General features: G+C 40.2%; 1 protein-coding gene across 1 annotated transcript in view; it reads right to left on the bottom strand.

The window, feature by feature from the left end:
• Positions 1–16,239, bottom strand: part of SHROOM2 (shroom family member 2) — a 207,180-nt gene that overhangs the window by 146,162 nt on the left and 44,779 nt on the right. The gene's annotated exons all lie outside the window — the stretch shown is intronic.

The raw sequence follows: 16,239 nt of genomic DNA, 5'->3' as shown, positions 1-16,239 counted from the left end.
GACACGCATTAGACCTCCCCATAGGAAAGCATTATTCAAAACCATCATCTAGTCCCCCTGGGCCCCTCATGCCTCCATAAATATAGCAACATCTTACTGTATTCAAGCCAGAAGCTGGAGATCTGCATGCGGTTTGCCTAAAATCACAGTGCTTCCCCATAGGATTGGCTGAGACTGACAAGGAGGCAGATCAGGGGCAGAGCCAGCACATGTCAAACATAGCCCTCGCCAATCAGCATCTCCTCATAGACATGCATCTAGTGGCCAGTAGCTATTCCGGGGCTGTAATGTAAACACGGCCTTTTCTCTGAAAAAAGTGTTTACTGCAAAAAGCCTTAAGTGAATGGATCTTCTCACCAGAACAAATACAATAAGCTGTTGTTCTGGTGACTTTCGTCCCTTTAAAGCGGAACTGTCATGCCGAATCCCGTTTTTTTTTAACCCCCCTCCCGCCTCCACTACATCCAATTGACCCCCTAGTCACCCCCAAATGCCCCTAAGCCCCCCAAGCCAGCATGATTCAAACACAGCCCTGGCCAATCAGCATCTCCTCAGAGATTAATCGAATCAAGGCATCTCTATGAGGAAAGTTCAGTGTCTGCATGCAGAGGGAGGAGATACTGAATGTGTGGATGCATTTTAGGCAGCCATGACCTAGGAAGGATCTCTAACAGCCATCCGAGGAGTGGCCAGTGAAGTTATCACTAAGCTGTAATGTAAACACTGTGTTTACAGCAAAAAGCCTGAAGGTTATGATTCTACTCACCAGAACAAATTCAATAAGCTGTAATTGTTCTGATGACTATAGTGTCCCTTTAAGGGTAGTGGGAGTTGGCACCCAGACCACTCCAATGGGCAGAAGTGGTCTGGGTGTCTGGAGTGTCCCTTTAAACCGACATAGTCCATGACTTGGAATCTAGGAGCCAGCGACAAAAAACAAAGTTAGGAGACAGTTTATTTTTTAACAAAGTTTAACTGTGATTCTGGTGTCTATATCCTGTCCCTGCATGTTTTTCATTGTAAACACTGCCTTTTCAGAGAAGTCTTTAAATACAAAATAACTTAAAATGACTTGTGACCTTGTTGTGTATTATTTGTAATAAATACTTATGAGAGTCTTATCTCAATCATTCTGGCTCCATGTGCTCCTATATTGCCTTTACCCATTCTATACTGCATGTAACCATATAATGTAATTCATGCAGCGGCTGCATGCTAGAGACTGGCCCTAAAGGGTGCAGGTCCGTCTGAATGATTGGTAGATCCTCCAGACCAGCCAACTGAGGGCAGACTCTGCAGGGAGCAATGTTTTAGTTTTCTCTGCAGGGACCTAATGGCCTGAGCATAGCACAAGCAAGTATAATGATGCACTTGTGCTATGCTTTTTGGGGACAGTGCCCTGGTGTCCCCAAAAGTGGGACCCCAGGTAACAAATTGGGGACAGCGGAAAATAAATAAAGAAATCGGTGCTGTCCCTCCAATATTGGGATGGTTGGGATGCGTGCTCCATGTTACCATATAATAAGACCCTTATAGTGATAACATGTAACAATATAATGTGATCCATACAGTGAGCAGTATAACGTTAAAGCAGTTGTTCCCAAACCAGTCCTCATGGCCCAGCAACAGTCCAGGGTTTATGCATTTCCCTTTTCTATCCCAGTGGAGATACAGACAAAACCAGACTTTTGCTTGGTCATGGGGACTGGTTTGGGAACTACGGTTTTAAAGTAATATATGCTGGTTAAGAGAAAAGCAGTTATTCCATAAAAATTCACATAAAAAAAAATCATTACAGCATTTCACTCATAGCGGAACTCAGGGATTGATTTCACCTAAATTATATTCCTGCATGGAAAGTCAGGACCACACAGATGTGATTGTTTTAGGACATGTTCTTGTGTGGTCCCGTTAATGTCCATAGTTTGTTCAATCAGCTGTAAGGAATCAAAAGCCTCTCATATTACAGAATCTACAGTGAGGGTATGGCTGACGTGACTGGTATCTAAAAAAAACAACAAACAAAACAAAACAAATAACAGGCAGGGCAAGGACACATTGCCATTAGAACTATATACCGTATATACTCGGGTATAAGCCGACACAAATATAAGCGGAGGCACCTAATTTTACCACAAAAAACTGGGAAAACTTATTGACTCAAGTAAAAGCCTAGGGTGGGAAATGCAGCAGCCAGGGCCGGCCTTAGGGGTGTGCGAGCTGTGCGGCCGCACAGTGCGCCATGGACCAGGGGGCGCCATGTGGCCGACACAGCTCGCACATGGCCAGGTGACAGGAGTGCAGGGGAGCTAAAACAGGTACCCGGGTGGAGGGTTTCATTATTCTCCACCCGGGTCTATAAAAATAAAAAACACTGGCAATTGGGGGCGTGGCTTAACGAGCAGCAGAGCGGGGCTAATACCTTCCCGAAGCCCCTGGTAACTGCTGCACAGGAACTGCATCTACTCCCCCTTCCAGCCATAATGGAAAGAGTTAAGTGCGTGGGTGTTTTCAGAGGCTATATGAGCATTATTTTATGGTAGAGAAACCATAAAGTGAGTTCAGAACCTTTTCAGAATAAAGATCTTTAAAAATTACACGTTTTGGGGTGCGGGGCTTGACCGCAATGGTGAGTGGTCGCATGGAGCATGAGTTCTGCAGATTATCTGCTTAAATACTGTCAATCACGATACCTGTGCTGACAATCCAGGCTGAACTGGTGCCTGGAGGTGTCCAAGTGTTACTGGACCGGCTGGAAGCTGCGAGTGATCTCTCTGGCAAGACTCTGCAGGCTGGATTGAGAGCTCGGCTTCCCCTCCTCTGGAACGGGGCTGGGCCATCACCACTGCAGTCCCTGATACCTACCACCAATTTGGGGGCTCCAACGTCCTGAGGTGGCGCAGGGTGTTTAGTGCCTCAAAATGGCAGCGGCCAGTGCACATCCACATTCCTCACTGAGAGACCGGAGAAAACCCACACTGCACCGGAGAACAGGTAAGTGGGACCCTCACTCGAGTATAAGCCGAGGGGTGCTTTTTCAGCATAAGAAAAATGTGCTGAAAAAGTCAGCTTATGCACAAGTATATACGGTAAATTGATCTAATTTAGAAAACAATGGACAATGAGGTGAAAGCAGGGCTCGAGTCCTGCAGGAACACGTGGGAATGGCGTTCCTGCACTTTTTTCACGACGTTCCCAGGGGGGCAGCAAAAAATGGGGGGCCACCTGGTGGACCCCCCTGGCGCCGGTCACACTGTCAGACACAGCGAGGGAGCCGTGTTCTCTCTACTCTTCTTCCTTCGCGCCATTTTGCTGATGCCGGGAGCCGGAATATGATGTCTGACAGTGAGACAGGTGCCCACCTCATTAAGGTCCCACTAGACTCCAGGGACAGGTCCACGTCAGCTCTCCAGGTAGGGAGGCTGGTTGGATATTTTAAAATGTATAAAAATAATAATTTGTGTGTCTCTGAGTAAGTGTATGTGTGTATGTATGTATGTATCTGTGTGTGCGCGCACGTGTTTATATATGCATACGAGTGTATATTATTATTAGTATTTTGGGGGGGGGGGGATGCTCTTTGCCGAGTTCCCACACTTTATTCCCCAAGACTTGACCCCTGGGTGAAAGTGAACCTACCCCTTATCATGGCTCTTAATCAAGATAATTTTTTACATTTTTACATACACACCTTAGGCCAGCCAAAAAGGTATAGAGCAGGGATCATCAACAAATACACGTGGGCTTTTGCACGACACTCAAGGCTGACAGAGACAAACAGGCTGCGGCCTACCAGGAGTCCCAGTGGGACTTCAGATGAGATCTCATAGTGTAAACCAAGCAGTGATTGCAGGAGGAGAGAGACAATCCTCTATTTACGCATTGCAGCACTTAGAGGAAGTGATCTCAGATCACTTCCTACCCACACTTGTGAATGGGAATCCGCACAGGAGTAGATCATCCTGCATCACTTTGCTATTGCAGCTCCTGTCCTTGACCTGTATCTAGCCAGCCTGGTCCCCACTGGACCCCAGGGAAGCCACCCACACTACTAGATATACATAGAGCTGCAGAAGACGCCTCCCCTTGTACAAATAAAACAAACCGCACACACGCACACACACACACAGTCCCCACAAACCAGTGTTTATTTTGGAAGCAAATTTCAATATAGTTTTAGTCTACTAAATCTCCAGTAGTTTTTAGTCGTAACAACTAAAATCTAACGGGTTTAGTTAAAGCCTCTGTCTCTTTTGCCCCTTCCCCTAGCCCCTCTGTGCAGTGTTAATTTTGGCAGCAAATTTTAATTTAGTTTTAGTCACAGTCTTTTGACTAAAATGCCATATTAGTTTTAGTCGTATTTTAGTCATCTGAATTGTTTTAGTCTTAGTCAACTAAATTAGCACACTAAACCATTCACAATCCATATACATACACATAACCCCACATGCAGCCTCACATATACATATACCACCAAACAAGCAATGTGACATATCCCCCCTTATCCATACATAAGCATCATACAGAATACTACAAACTACGTATGAACATATAACAGCCCACATACGCACAAAAACAACACTACAAAGCAAATGCAGCACCCATAAATCACACAAGCACAATATGGCAAAATATACACTTCAATGTTTACAAAAATAGAAGCCATAGGCATTAAGCACTGTGGCATATATGTATGGTGGCAAGGAAGTAGTTAATCTGCCTTGTCTTAGATTAGAATGTAAGGAGGTTTTAGTGGCAACGCTGCTGTTACTAGGGACTGGAGCTTGCCTGGGATTGGGTGAAGGTTGCGAGCGTTAAAAGAATAAGAAGCTAGGACAGAATAAAATGCAACATCGCAAGCACAATCCTGTGAGCATTTACTATAGCAGAAGCAGCTTTAATTTTATTTTAATTGTATTATCGTGGTGTTATAAAGTACTGGCGCAAAAGTCATCTTAAAGATCAAGTTCTGAGGAAGAAAACAGTGGTAAATGGTTTTAAATAAAAGGCGGTCAGGTCATCTGGTTAATAAAGATAAAAAAAAGTTTTAATAGGTAAACATTTATATGTTTATCGTTATGAAAATGATGGTTTTAACCCCTTAAGGACCGGCCTGTTTTTGCGATGTTTGTACGTTAAGGACCAGAGCAGTTTTAACACTTTTGTGGTGTTTGTGTTTAGCTGTCATTTTCCGCTCTCTCATTTACGGTTCCCATACAAGTTATATATTGTTTTTTTCACTACGAGAAGGGCTTTCTTTACATACCATTATTTGTATTATGTCATATATTGTATTAAAAAATAAATAAAAAAATATGGTGAAAAATTTAAAAAAAAAACATGTTTTTGGACTTTTACTTGAAAAATCTTTTACTTATCTACAAAAGCTAATGAAAAAAACTGCTAAATTGATTCAAAATTTTGTCCCGAGTTTAAAAACACCCAGTGTTTACATGCTTTATTGCTTTTTTTGCAAGTTATAGGCCTATAAATACAAGTAGGAAATTGCGGTTTCAATATATATATATTTTAAATGTATCAATAGTGACATTGTAACACCGTTATCTGTCATAAATGCCCGAAACACACCTAACATGTACATATTTTTTTAAAGTAGACAACCCAGGGTATTCAAAATGGGGTATGTCCAGTCTTTTTTAGTAGCCACCTAGTCACAAACACTGGCCAAAGTTAGCATTTATATTTGTTTGTGTGTTAAAAATGCAAAAAACGCTAACTTTGGCCAGTGTTTGTGACTAGGTGGTTACTTAAAAAGGCTGAACATACCCCATTTGCAATACCTTGGGTTGTCTTCTTTTGCAAATGGAATGCCATCATGGGGCTAATTCTCATTCCTTGGCTACCATACGCTCTCAAAGGCAACCTAACCAATCTGACAAATTTCAATAAAAAAAAAAGTTAAACCAAGCCTTATATTTGACCCTGTAACTTTCACAAACACTATAAAACATCTACATGTGGGGTACTGTTATACTCAGGAGACTTCGCTGAACACAAATATGAGTGTATCAGAACAGTAAAATATATCACAGCAATAATATCCTCAGTGAAAGAGCTGTTTGTGTGTGAAAAATGCAAAAAACTTCACTTTCACTGACAATATCATCGCTGTGATATGTTTTACTGTTTTGAAACACTATATAATATTTGTGTTCAGCGAAGTCTCCCGAGTAAAACAGTACCCCCCATGTACAGGATTTAGGGTGTCATAGAAAGTTACAGGGTTAAACACAGTGCTAGCAAATTAAATTATCTGGACTTTTGGCCTGGGTTGGCAGGCAGGTCCCTCAAATTGCAATCATTAAAATTAATTAGGTAAAAATATTACATAAATATGCACGTATAATTTTAATATATATACATATTTATATATTTGACGTCTACGTGTATATTTATGAAATTATTTATGTAATTATGTATGTGGACATATGTATATTTCGTATTATTTTTATTTATTTATTTATACATAGATATATATATCATTACATTCTAAGTGTATTTTGATATAAATATATATATATATATCAATATCAAAATACTGTTAGAATAAAATTGCATATATATATATCATTTTTTTTTAATTATTAAAAATTATTTTTATTTTTTGTTATTTATTTTTATTAACAGATTATTTTTATTTTATAATAATATATATATACACACCATATATATAGTTATTATATATATTGTATATATTCGTGTGTAATTTAAATATAAGTGTATTTTTATATTAATATACGTATATATAAATATAAAAATACACTTAGTATGACATTATATATATATATGATATATATACATATATTATATATAGGTGTATATATAGATATAATACATGTATATATATCATATATATATATATATACACATATTATTATTTTTTTTACACTGATTGTTTTTTTTTTTAACTTTATTTTATGATTTTTTACTTGCAGGGAGACTGCCTGTCAGCACAGACAGTCCCCCTGCAGGCAGATACACAGACCCCTATTGCGGTCATGTGATCGAGTGATCACATGGCCGTGGGGTCCTGATCTGCCGAGGGGGGACTGCCCGGGCAGACAGGCAGTCCCCCTGGACCGGGAGGAGCACTGATCGCCGCCGTGGGACCGACGGCGATCAGGTAAGTTGCCCAAAACCGTTATGACGGTTCAGGACCGTCAGCGGTCCGAAACGCACGTTTTACCGCTGACGGTCCTGAACCGTCAGCGGTCCTTAAGGGGTTAAGCCCCTTAAGTATTGAATAAACACCACGGACAAGTCCACTGAAAAGTAATTAAACATTGTCTGACGTTATTGTGTGGTCTCATTTTATTTTTACAAAATATTGCCTACCATATATATAGGTACATAGGCTGAAAAGCGACATGTCCACAAGTTCAGCCTCCGTCACATTTATTTTTTGCTGTTGATCCAAATGAAGGCAAAAAAAACAAAAAACAGTTTGAAGCACTTCCAATTTTGCAACTAGGAAAATAAAAATCCCTCTTGACCACAGAATTGCAGTCAGATTTATCCTTAGATCAAGAAGCTATTACCCTACAGTTGAACAATTATATAAATTGAATATTCTGTTTTTGCAAGTATGCATCTAGTTGCGGTTTAAAGAATTTTTACGGACACTGATAAAACCACTTCTTCAGGCAGAGAAATCCACGTCCTTATTATTAAAAAAAAAAAAAACCTTTCCCTCAGACAAAATCTTCTTTCTTCCAGTCTAAACGCATGACCTCGTGTCCTATGTAAAGTCCGGTTTGTGAGTAGATTTCCACACAATGGTTTGTATTGGCCCCTGATATATTTGTATAATGTTATCATATCTCCTCTGAGGCGACGTTTTGTTAACTAAAGAGGCTTAAATTTGTTAACCTTTCTCCATAGCTAAAATGTTCCATTCCTTTTATTAATTTTGTAGCCCGACTCTGCACTTTTTCTAGCCGTAATATCCTTCTTTAGAACAAGTGCCCAAAATTGCACAGCATATTCAAGATGTGGTCTTACCAGTGATTTATAGAGAGGCAAAATGATATCCTCATCCCGAGAATTAATGCATGACAATACATTACTGGCCTTAGCCACTGCTGATTGACATTGCGCATGGTTGCATAGTTTGCGGTCTATAACAATTCCCAAGTCCATCTCCTGTGTGGTTATCCCTAGATCTTGTTTTGGCACTGTACTGCTAAAAAGGTTGCCTTTAGGGGTTAGACCATACACTAGGTCCCCCTTTATTATCACGATTCTGGCCCACAACCATTGCTCATTGGTGAGGGCCGCCGGTGAAAGGGACACTAGGTCCTCCCCCCTAAATATTTAGAGTGGCCCTCACCTGATGTCTACAGGCCAAGGGAAAGGGGGAGGACTATGCTCCACCCCTGTTATTTCTAACAAATGGGCGGCCATTTGCTACTTTTAAACATTTAGGACAGATGTAGGCATTTCAGATGTTGTGGACTACATCTCCCATTATGATCTTATAGTCATAATGCTGGTAAAGCATCATTGGAGGTGTTGTCCACAACATCTGGTGTGCTGAAGGTTGCCTAACCCTGATTTAGGAGAATGCTTCCACCTGCCGCACGACAGGTGGGGGAATACAGAGGTATAATACCTCCCTTATGGGGGTCTTCATGAGGAATTATCTTTTAATTGGCAGCTGGCTATCAAGTGCTGGCCAGCCATCACATAATTAACCCTTGCGATTCCAAGGGTTTTGTTTTAACTTTTTAACGATTTGCAAAAAAAAGTAATTTTAAAGCACAGAAAAGCGTGGAGTTGCCAAAGTAGAGTTTAGTGTGGTTTTGTAAACGCCGATTCAAAGTCATCAGTCTTGTTGGTAATCTTATTTTCTATAAGGCGCAATTTGGTTTTCATTATTTACCTGTGGCAGAACAAAGGAAAAAAAAAAAAAAACACTAAATCATAAAGCATCAAATGGCTCTCATCATTTATTAAAATAAGACTCCAAGCTTAAAATATGGTACAAGAGGCACCCCACCCAGTCTCTTTTAATCCTATTCATGACCTCTGCATCAATTTCCATAAGACAGGTATAAGCACCCCACCTGATTCTGCAACATTATAGGTAACACTATGCTTCCTCTGCCCAAAGAAGATTTTTTTGTAAAACACGCCATGGCTCCTTTTACCTGGCAGACTAGTTTTATCAAGGTCTTTTCATAAATCTAAAGCGGTTGGTTATTCCCAGCATTCTAATGTTTCCTATAGTGTTTGATAGAGGTGGGCACTGGCAGTCGGTAGACTCCGGTATTAGACTGAACAATATTGATGTGACAGTTCCTTTAACAATAATTTTTTTTTTAATTTTTTTTTTTTTTTTTTTTTAAAGTATGTTGAAAAAGGGTTAACATTTAATTTTTTTATTGTGATTACATTTTTTTCCCCACGTACTCCTAAGCAATGGATTGCTTTGTTTTATTACACCACTGTCATAGTTACTTGTCAATACAGTATCTTTATTATGCTGCTGGGATGTGAAGAAGTGTGCTTGAGTATTTTATCAAGCTATGAGAGCACCGGGTTGACAAGGTGGCCAGCGAGGTAGCCAACCAAATAAACTAATTTAAATGTCTTATGGCCACATAAAAATCTTGCAATGGGATATGGGCCCAATATTGTACGGTTCAGTCAACATCAAATATGCGTTGGGGTGCATATATTATTTAGGACACAAAGAAAACCAACGAAGGGAAAGAGGCTACTTATCTGTGTTTTCTTTACAAATTCCTTATGTTGATGTATTTTATTCCCATTCCAAGTTGTATTAACTGACTGCAACAATAGAATACCAGTAACCTCCTAGGTTGCTTTCTTTGCTACACATAGCATTTAAAAAAACACAAACATGTTCCCATGATAATATCACCTAACTCTCAAGTGTCTCATTAATATTCACCATGACTGTGTCTATATCAGGGTATTTTTTCTTCTTCATTACAATGTGACTTTGGGATAAAAAAAAAAATAGCAGGTGTTAAAACAACAGGACAGGCTAAAATTGAAGGGGAAAAAATGGAAAGTAGTAAAGAAAAGAAATTAACTGAAAATTTGCAGGTAAAATGGTCTGTTTCAGATTCTTCAGACAATCATATTCCACTTATCATTAATCCCTTAAGGACACAGGGCGGAAGTATTCCGTCATGATTCCCTTTTATTCCAGAAGTCGTGTCCTGAAGGGGTTAATGCATTAAGGGACAACACTACATTGGAATAATGAAAAAATAAAAAATGCACCACCAATAAAAACACGCATTTGCATTTAGCAGAGCACACCTGTCGCTTGAATCGGAACGATAAGCATCCCGGCTGTCTGAGTGATAGCCGGTGAGAGGTTTCTGCAGGTATTTATAAAACGACGGATTGTAAATAGAAATCAGCAGTTTTACAAAAATAGCGATAAAAAAAATAAATTGTGACTGTCCCGACACAATTACTTCAAAAGGCTGAAATGTGTGTAGACTGGTCCTACAATACTGTTATACATTATTATTAACGGATTGAAAGAGATTCTGTGGATATCAAATATAATAATAGCATGCTGTATGTTACGTACAATACAATCTAAGTGCGTCAAACAGTTTTCTCTCAGTCCTCCAAATCAGCTGAGAATCCAGCTTGGTTCACTGATGGTGGGAGGACTAGTGGAAAGTGCAATTCGTGATAATGATTATCCACACCTAAACACCAGGTCTACACCAACCCTCAAGTATGAGGAGCCGTGATTGGCTGCCCTGCATGCATGCACACTTTGAGAACATAGCCCTTTATGGGTAGGCTCCCAAGCCAGTCCCATCCCGTCTACCTCCTTCTCCAGATATCAAAAATGGACAAACTTGGCTGGTCTGCTATATAAACAGATTTTATCATTCATGAAGGGACACAAATACTGCTACTCGACAAACAATAAAAAACAATTCTCAAGGATCATTGCAACACAAATTCTTGTAAATCACAGCTACTTTAATCAACAGAATGAAGAAAGACAAACACAGGGGGCTCCTTGTCCAACAATCTATGAAAGGATTATGAATATTTATGAAGTAGAGTGGAATTTTACAGGGACCATATTTACGAGCATGCAAACAAACCAATTTGGAAGACTATTTCAAGATTGGTTTTATATGGCAGTTAATAAAAAAATTAAAACAATAAAAAAAAGTAAAGTATGGGGTTTGCTTTTCCTCTTGCATCTCTGGTGAATGCTTGTGCAGCAAGCTGAATTATTTCATATGCTCACTGTTTTCCAGAGTATTTCTACCAAAAATAATGGAAGGTGACAATGTGTTATCAGTTGTGATTAAAATTCCATTCATTTAAAAAAAAAAGTCTGGATATCAAAATGTTTGGGACCAAATCAGGCCATATGGGCTTTATATTGTCAACACATTATTAAAATAATACTATAAAATAAATCACATGACATTTTGGCATAAATTAATTTTTTTCCATAATTCAACAGACATGCATATTTATAAAGGAGAACTGGAAAATGCGTGTTTCTTGCCTATAAAAATCTGAAAAGTGACATACACCATGACTGAAGATCACTTGGAATGTAAAAGTACTGCCAAATATAAGCTTCTCTGACGTATGAGAGGTTCAGTTATATTAGCATAATACTATAAGGAAAATGTTAACTCTTCAATCTTGGCAATATTTTATGTTCGGTACAAGTAAACTATACTTTATTTTCTAAGACAAAAATACAATTCTTAAAGGGACACTATAGTCACCAGAACAACTACAGCTTAATGTAATTGTTCTGGTGTCTACTGCCTGTCCCTGAACGCTTTTTAATGTAAACTTGAGACACTGCCTAAGAACACAACACTTAGACAGGCACTAGAGGAGCTTCCTAGGTCAGTGCTACACAATGTACAGCACTGACGTTCTGCAGCTCCACGCTCTGCATGGAGGCACTGAACATTCCTCATAGGGATGTATTGAGACAATGCACCTCTGGCGCAGCGTTTTGCCATGCATGCACGATAGCCTCCCATTGCTTTTCTAAGAGAAAGCATTGGATTAACTGAGATCATCAGGTTTGACTATCTCAGCTATCTCAGCCGCGTTATTTAAATGATTTTAAAAGGTTTTGTGCAGCACATAGTTCAGCTGACAGTCTGGGGCCACTAACTCATGTATGTATGTATACACACACTTTGTCGATTCACATACATTTTGTGATTGCAAACATAAGTCATAGTTAATTGGTTATTCTAAATGTGTGTGTGTGTGTGTGTATGTATGTATTTATACATACATACACACACTTAGAATAACAAACTACCATATTTAGATTCATCAATTAACTAGGACTTATGTGGGCAATCACAAAATGTATGCGAATCGACAACTTGTTGTTCGATTTCAATATAACTACAATAAACATAGTTACACACATACAGCTGAGGCCTATATTGCCCATTCATATCAGACACTTTTGCGGAAAGATGCCAGCTCATTTTTCACAAGAACCTGTAATGTTCTGGAGCAGACTAGCAAATGGCTATATAGGCTTTGAATTTACATTGCTTCCACTAATCACTGAGGCCCTGCTTGGTGTTGGCAAAAACAGCTTTTGCTATGAGTGATCATTAGTGCAGACCAGAACCATATTAATGATAGTCAAGCTTCCACAGATTTAGAAGACAATGCCAAGAATCCTTAAATGCAACTTATCCCTTGAAACAATCCAGTCTGCTCTCTGTAACCTTTTCCTTCGGCCTCACACAGTGGTCTACTTCAGCAACGCATACAGCAGGAAACACTCTTGACCTCACCTTTGCCAATCCCTGGAGAGATTAGAGGTAGTACAATGTTCCATTTCCTCTGACATCGGCATAACCCGCACCCAAATTTCACCACCCTCAACTCTCCAATCTCGCAGAAACCTCCACTGCCTTGATCTCCAACATTTCTCCTTTTACCCATCTCAAATCTCACCTGCCCTAACTCTGCAACCTGACTCTACAACTCAACTCTCTCCTCTCAACTAGACATCATGGCACCTCCTACATTTAAATGCAGCAAGCGTTCCCAATTACAACCCTGGCACACCAAGCTGACCCAATATCTCAACATTTTTTCCAGAATTGCTGAATCCTGTTGGAGAAAGTCTCACTCTGCACCTAACTTCCTCCACTATAAATGTATGCCACGCTCCTACTCTCTGCAATAGTAAATTACTTCAACACCCTCATAAGCACACTGTCCCGCCAACCCAAATGCCTATTTCACATTTTTAATACTCTCCTTTGCCCTGTTGCTCCCCCTCCTCCTACCACCCGGTCTGCCTCAAACTTTGCAACTCACTTCACTAAGAAGATTTCTACAATCAGGGAAGAGATCTCTAACCTCTCACCCTCCCCTTCCAATACATCACCCAACCCCACTTATTCCACTGTTCTACAACGAAAGAGGTTTCTGCTCTGCTCCGGTTCTCCCGTCCCACCACCCCTACCCTTGATCCTATACCCTCATATCTCATCCGCACTCTGTCTCCCTCTCTTTCTCTTACTAAAACTTTCAATCTCTCCCTTTCCTCCAGCACATTTCCTTAACCCTTCAAGCATGCAACCATAACGCCAATTCTGAAATTCTGAAAATGCCCAACCTTGACAACTACAGTCCTATATCGCTACTGCTGTTTGCGAGGCTCATTTTCCTGTCGGCCCCCACCTCCCACGCCTCCCCCTCTGTCAGTGCCTACATTGGCAACGTGTTCAATTTAAGATTTTGGTGCTTGCTTACAAGTCCCTACAAAATGCTGCTCCAACCTACCTATCCTCCCTAACACACAAGTATGCCCCGTTGAGGCCAATGCGCTCTGCCGAAGACCTACGTCTATCCTCTGTCCGTACTCCCACATCTGATGCTCGCCTCCAAGACTTCTCCAGGGATGCACCCTTTATGTGGAACTTCCTTCCCTTCTCAGTTAAGACTTTCACCCAGTCTCCACTCCTTCAAAAAAAAATCTAATACACACTTCTTCAGGAAAGCATATAATTTAAACTGTTAGCGGGTTCTCTCCGGCAACTGTCAAAAATAACCTAAGTTCTCAGTGAATACTTTTCTAGCAACCGATTTCATTACCTCTACTTATACCTTTTTATGTCACAATACCCCACTCCCTCTAGCTTGTGAGCTCATTGAGCAGGGCATTCAACCCCTCCGTTCCTGTGCATCCATTTGTCTGGTTACAATTACGTGTCTGTTAGTCCGCCCATTGTACAGTGCTACAGAATTTGCTGGTGCTATATAAATAATAAAATAATAATAAGCAAGACTGTAGGTAGAGACTGGACACACCAACATAACTCAGGAACAGGGTATTAAATAGCCTAGAGCAGCCACATTTCCAGGTATAAAAAAAAAAAGGCAGGACCAAATGTTTCAAGTTCTATATATTGTTAATTAATAGCGCTTGTAACCCTCAATAAAATGCCTATATCCGAAACTTGGGGAATGCCTTATTTTCACTGGTAGCTAAATACATTGTTACATTTTGAGCTGATCAAAAGGTACTCTTTCTCTTGATGTTATGGACTGCATTTCCCACAATACCGAGGTGGCCGATTTGCTGGCTGTGCATTATGGAAATTAGTCTGCAACATTGTCTGTGCACCATTGAACAATTTGTCTAAAACAGCTGGAGTGCCAAATTACTGCCTTGTTCTATGGAATGGCAATGACATTTCTAAGACAAATATATTTTAAAGGATGAGACAAACTCGAAGCGTATAAACCTGGTGAAATGTGCAGTTGGAAATGGAGGACATTTTCTGCTTACAAAATACAATTGAACGCAGGCAACACAAAAACAAATATTGGCCTTTGTGTGCAGTATTATATTTAGGCCTAGAAAACCTCTCCTAATGCATGGGTAAAGGTCGAACTTAATTTATTGTAGTTTAAACAAAAAGTGTTAATAACATTTAACTAGCAACTTACATTAAAACCAGGTGACCACAAGGCATTAAGAAGATTAACTCGCTGCTGGGTCTTAGACCATATTTAAAGTTCATCTCTTTGGCAACTGTCATAGCAGCTGAGCTGTTAGAGCAGACTCTGTATATTTAATCAATCTGGTATCGAAGCCAGATGGCTCCTTCAGCTATTCCAAGAGTCATATGCATACATATGCTTACGGCTTGTTTTCATCCAACAATGATGGTTCCAGGCACCGCCAGATTCTTCTTTCTTTCTCCTCAGAAGAAAATACCTACAAAAGTGCCAGTTTCCATTTTACTGCTTTAGAAAACTAGCTTAGATTCTCTTTTCATATTTAAAGCAGAGGGATGCATTACAGCCAACAGTATAGGAAGGGAAAATAACGCTAACAGTGGGTTATGTAGACACCACAATAAACCATGACAATAAGAAAAATAAAGTGTTTAATAAAGGTCTCTGGGACTCCAATATAGCATTAAAGCGGCACTGTCATGCCGAACTTACCTTTCCTCAATCTCTTCCTCTTCTCTCCCTCTCTCGGGATCTGTTCTTCTTTTCTTGCGGTCTTCTTTAGTTTTCTTTAAAATCATAAGACAAAGTAGGGACTCTTTGTCTTATGGAGGATTTCTCCGCTTGACCAGCTCAGACCAGCGGAGGAGCAAAGTGTGCTTAATTTCCGCTGGTCAGAGCAATTTCCCATGAACCCTAGCTTTCCTTCCTGTTCCCACAATGCTTCCTGTCAGTATTGCCGAACGTCCTGTCACTTAGACAGAACGCCGGCAAAACTGCCGAATTGCATCCTAACAGAATGAGCACTGTTTCTCCATTGGTGTTAGGATGCAATTCGGTACTTTGATCGTATCGGAATTTCATTCTAATGAATGAATGAAACTCCGATCCTATTCATTGCTGTGGCTGCATCTTGCAGCCGCTTAGTAGATAGCTCCCTAATACTGTGGGAATTAGGGAGTTATCTACTAAAAGGCTGAAAGACCTAAATTGGTCTTTCAGCCAACTTTACTAATGCCAAGTAAAGATTACTTAGTATTAGTAAATAATATGTCCCTACTCGCTATATCGCGAGTAGGGGCATGTCTAGTAAGCAGTGAGCAGCCTGTGGCTGCTCACTGTAAAAAATATAAAAACCTAATAAACCACCCCCCCCCCACCCGGGGGTTAAAGATGGGGGGGACCTACTGTCCTTCCCCCTGGCCCCCACCCCTGAGCAGTGGGTGGAGGCCCTAA

Source organism: Pelobates fuscus, chromosome 1 (assembly GCF_036172605.1).
Source record: "Pelobates fuscus isolate aPelFus1 chromosome 1, aPelFus1.pri, whole genome shotgun sequence".
Classification (NCBI taxonomy): Eukaryota; Metazoa; Chordata; class Amphibia; order Anura; family Pelobatidae; genus Pelobates; species Pelobates fuscus.
This window is presented reverse-complemented; position numbering and strand designations above follow the sequence as displayed.